General features: G+C 52.7%; 1 non-coding gene across 1 annotated transcript in view; it reads right to left on the reverse strand.

Annotated features, from left to right (window-relative positions):
* The window catches only part of LOC126448617 (small subunit ribosomal RNA), a 1,909-nt gene extending 778 nt beyond the window's left edge, over nt 1-1,131 (reverse strand). The window contains exon 1 of the ribosomal RNA XR_007584160.1: nt 1-1,131. This exon is cut by the window's left edge and continues 778 nt beyond it. This is a non-coding gene — a ribosomal RNA (small subunit ribosomal RNA).
* Nucleotides 1,132-5,000: the final 3,869 nt, after the last annotated feature.

Raw genomic sequence — 5,000 nt, forward strand, 5'->3', positions numbered from 1 at the left:
GCATCGTTTATGGTTAGAACTAGGGCGGTATCTGATCGCCTTCGAACCTCTAACTTTCGTTCTTGATTAATGAAAACATACTTGGCAAATGCTTTCGCTTCTGTTCGTCTTGCGACGATCCAAGAATTTCACCTCTAACGTCGCAATACGAATGCCCCCGCCTGTCCCTATTAATCATTACCTCGGGTTCCGAAAACCAACAAAATAGAACCGAGGTCCTATTCCATTATTCCATGCACACAGTATTCAGGCGGGCTTGCCTGCTTTAAGCACTCTAATTTGTTCAAAGTAAACGTGCCGGCCCACCGAGACACTCAATAAAGAGCACCCTGGTAGGATTTCAACGGGGTCCGCCTCGGGACGCACGAGCACGCACGAGGCGGTCGCACGCCTTCGGCTCGCCCCACCGGCAGGACGTCCCACGATACATGCCAGTTAAACACCGACGGGCGGTGAACCAACAGCGTGGGACACAAATCCAACTACGAGCTTTTTAACCGCAACAACTTTAATATACGCTATTGGAGCTGGAATTACCGCGGCTGCTGGCACCAGACTTGCCCTCCAATAGATACTCGTTAAAGGATTTAAAGTGTACTCATTCCGATTACGGGGCCTCGGATGAGTCCCGTATCGTTATTTTTCGTCACTACCTCCCCGTGCCGGGAGTGGGTAATTTGCGCGCCTGCTGCCTTCCTTGGATGTGGTAGCCGTTTCTCAGGCTCCCTCTCCGGAATCGAACCCTGATTCCCCGTTACCCGTTACAACCATGGTAGGCGCAGAACCTACCATCGACAGTTGATAAGGCAGACATTTGAAAGATGCGTCGCCGGTACGAGGACCGTGCGATCAGCCCAAAGTTATTCAGAGTCACCAAGGCAAACGGACCGGACGAGCCGACCGATTGGTTTTGATCTAATAAAAGCGTCCCTTCCATCTCTGGTCGGGACTCTGTTTGCATGTATTAGCTCTAGAATTACCACAGTTATCCAAGTAACGTGGGTACGATCTAAGGAACCATAACTGATTTAATGAGCCATTCGCGGTTTCACCTTAATGCGGCTTGTACTGAGACATGCATGGCTTAATCTTTGAGACAAGCATATGACTACTGGCAGGATCAACCAGGGAGCTGCGTCAACTAGAGCTGAGCAGCCGGCCGCCCGGGAGTGTGTCCCGGGGGCCCGCGCGAACACGCAAGCGTCCGCTCAATTATTCTGCAAACAGGAGGAGGCTGAGCTCCCCTGCACAACACACCTCGAAACCCTCTCAGGTCCCGGCGGCGCGCAGCGCCGTCCTAAGTACTTGGTCGGGTTCGAGAGAGGCGCAATCGCCCGGAGTTAGGCGAGTAGACGCTTTAGGTGCGACCACCCGTGCTCCCAACTGAGCTTGCCGCTGCCGACAGAGGCCCGGGAGCGTGCTGTCGTGGCATTGCCGGCGGGAGACAACACGCGCCACCTACGGTGACCGGCAGCTCCAACGCCAGCGCCACAGAAGGACAAAAGCCCCACTTGGGTGCCGAAGCGAACTCTCCCAGCACAGCGCACGCGCCAACACGTCCGCACAGCTGCGATACAAACCACCTGCGAGAACCGCTGGGGCGACCGAGCAGCAGACGGCGTCGCGGCGCCGAGCGCCGGGCGGCGGCGCATCCTCAGCGCACACAGTCCTCAATCGGACCAGCACACTGCAGATGGCCACCGCGCTTCGCACCGGGCCCGCGAGGACCTACTTTGGCCGCAAGGCGCCGCGAGCAGGGGGCGCCGGCGCGCAGCTGCGCCGCCTGCCGCGTCCGTCGGCCGGCGCGCCTGCCACTGGCCGCCCCCACCAGCCGGCTGTAGCGCGTGCGCCCACGCACCGCGCTGCCAGCACGCCGGGCGGCCCCCCCTCACCGGCCGGGGACGGTCCCACCCAGCCACCGCCGCGTATCGCCTCACACCCAGATCCCCTTTCACGTTCGTGGGCATGGTGGGTCCCCTTTCACGTTCGTGGGCATGGTGGGTATCCATGAAACAACCGGTTAATAGCTCGACCGATCGTCGCCAACACTGATTCACCTCTAGCGAGAACAACCGCACCACAACGGGTTACCAGTTGTTCATTTGCGTAACGTCACCAGCAAACGTAGACGTCCATCGCCATTTGCAACGAGTATTGCATGCCTGTGTCAGGTGTCACAACACACTACGTCTGCCCACATAGACGCAACAACATGTGCACGCCTAGAGAACACGTGGAAGGTAGCCCCCGTACGTATGCGGTGTCCATTGCGCGAACGACTGTCAGCCGGCCTCTGCAGCATGTCGCAGATGTGGAACGCGGTGCAACATGCTATCACAGTGTGTGAGAAGAGACGACTACGTCCGAATACACGCTCCACTACATCAACAGACTGCTCATGCTGATCGCCATCCAGGGCGTCCGTTCCTCCCACACGTCTGAATGGCGTACCACACTGCAATCCAGCTCCTAAAGGGAGACGACACGTAGCTGCGTCCACAATATTTGGACTGTATGGTCCGCCGTTGCTAGGCGCAGTCGTCGTACGGTCACACATGTGCCACGATGTATCATTCAGTACATACGGACCAATGTGCAGCACAGTTTGTGGGTTTTGCGTACATCCGCGGACAGGTGACAGGCCGTACCACAACGTAGGCTGAGTACGTCGGCATGCGAAGGGCATTGAACATGCAAACTTCTCAACGACCAGCTTGCGAAGGCAGGGGGGAAGGGGGGGGGCATGTACGTCCTGCTGCTATCCACATTACAGTGTATAGCAGGAGCATGTGGAAAGTCAGCAACACTTGCAAGGTGTTTAACATGACGCGATACACAGGGGACCGGGCAGTGCGAATAGCGAACTATATTGCGAGGGTTGCGGTTAGGCAACACTACACTAATTTAACGAGTTGCATAACAATTACAGAGCAGGTTCAGCGACAACGTGCGTCAGGTTAAGGCGCAATATAGGTTAGGTTGAGGCGCAATATGGGTTACGTTAAGGCACAAATTAGGTTACGTTAAGGCACAAATTAGGTTACGTTAAGGCACAAATTGGGTTACGTTAAGGCACAAATTGGGTTACGTTAAGGCACAAATTGGGTTACGTTAAGGCACAACATGGGTTACGTTAAGGCACAACATGGGTTACGTTAAGGCACAACATGGGTTACGTTAAGGCACAACATGGGTTACGTTAAGGCACAACATGGGTTACGTTAAGGCACAACATGGGTTACGTTAAGGCACAACATGGGTTACGTTAAGGCACAACATGGGTTACGTTAAGGCACAACATGGGTTACGTTAAGGCACAACATGGGTTACGTTAAGGCACAACATGGGTTACGTTAAGGCACAACATGGGTTAGGTTAAGGCACAACATGGGTTAGGTTAAGGCACAACATGGGTTAGGTTAAGGCACAACATGGGTTAGGTTAAGGCACAACGTAAGTTAGGTTAAGGCACAACGTAAGTTAGGTTAAGGCACAACGTAAGTTAGGTTAAGGCACAACGTAGGTTAGGTTAAGGCACAACGTAGGTTAGGTTAAGGCACAACGTAGGTTAGGTTAAGGCACAACGTAGGTTAGGTTAAGGCACAACGTAGGTTAGGTTAAGGCACAACGTAGGTTAGGTTAAGGCACAACGTAGGTTAGGTTAAGGCACAACGTAGGTTAGGTTAAGGCACAACGTAGGTTAGGTTAAGGCACAACGTAGGTTAGGTTAAGGCACAACGTAGGTTAGGTTAAGGCACAACGTAGGTTAGGTTAAGGCACAACGTAGGTTAGGTTAAGGCACAACGTAGGTTAGGTTAAGGCACAACGTAGGTTAGGTTAAGGCACAACGTAGGTTAGGTTAAGGCACAACGTAGGTTAGGTTAAGGCACAACGTAGGTTAGGTTAAGGCACAACGTAGGTTAGGTTAAGGCACAACGTAGGTTAGGTTAAGGCACAACGTAGGTTAGGTTAAGGCACAACGTAGGTTAGGTTAAGGCACAACGTAGGTTAGGTTAAGGCACAACGTAGGTTAGGTTAAGGCACAACGTAGGTTAGGTTAAGGCACAACGTAGGTTAGGTTAAGGCACAACGTAGGTTAGGTTAAGGCACAACGTAGGTTAGGTTAAGGCACAACGTAGGTTAGGTTAAGGTACAACATAGGTTAGGTTAAGGTACAACGTAGGTTAGGTTAAGGCGCAATGTCGGTTAGGTTAAGGTACGATATAGCTTAGGTTAAGGTACACATTGTTGTAGGGAAAGGTGTATTTGGGGGGGGGGGGGGGGCGGCAGGTTCGTTGATAGTGATTATCGTAAGTGCATGCCTGCGGGATCATCCGATTTGTCACGTCAGGATGCACTTGTGGCTCATGACAGGCGGCGCTCCGATTCCAAGGTTGTGGCAGATCTGTGTCTTTCATTCCTGCCATTGTTTGTGTACTGTGACAGGAGGCAGTATGGTGATGTTGGGTGCACCCCTGTGTAGGACATGTGTGGGTGTTCGTGGCTTAGCTGAGCAATGGCGGATGTCGGAAGGGTGGGATATTCTGTTTTCTGGGTGGACCTCCCGGTCTGGTTATGATAGTGTGGATTGTGTAATGTGGCGGAGAGGATGCACCGGATGTTCTTCCATGCTGGTGGTTAGATATTGTGTGTGTGCCTGTTAGAGGCAGAGAGTAGTGTGTGATAGTGTCTGGCTGACGTGTGGTTCTCATTGTGTGCAGAGTCTTTCAGCATGTATAGGGACGGTTGTATATATTATCTGTATTCTGATGGCTCTGCATTTATTACTAATCAGTGCCGTGTATACGGTTACTCTGGTTCCAGTCGAAACTGTTCTATCTCTGTACATTAGTGACACTGCGGCTCCACTATGTTGCTGCCCCTGTCGGCCGTTTCCCCCAGTGTATGGCTAGTGATTATCAGCAATCAGTCTATTAGTCAATACCGGTAGTGTGACGACTTCAAATGTCCGGGATGGGGGAAGCTAAACCCTTCCCGTG

Source organism: Schistocerca serialis, unplaced genomic scaffold (assembly GCF_023864345.2).
Source record: "Schistocerca serialis cubense isolate TAMUIC-IGC-003099 unplaced genomic scaffold, iqSchSeri2.2 HiC_scaffold_617, whole genome shotgun sequence".
In the NCBI taxonomy this organism is placed as follows: domain Eukaryota; kingdom Metazoa; phylum Arthropoda; class Insecta; order Orthoptera; family Acrididae; genus Schistocerca; species Schistocerca serialis.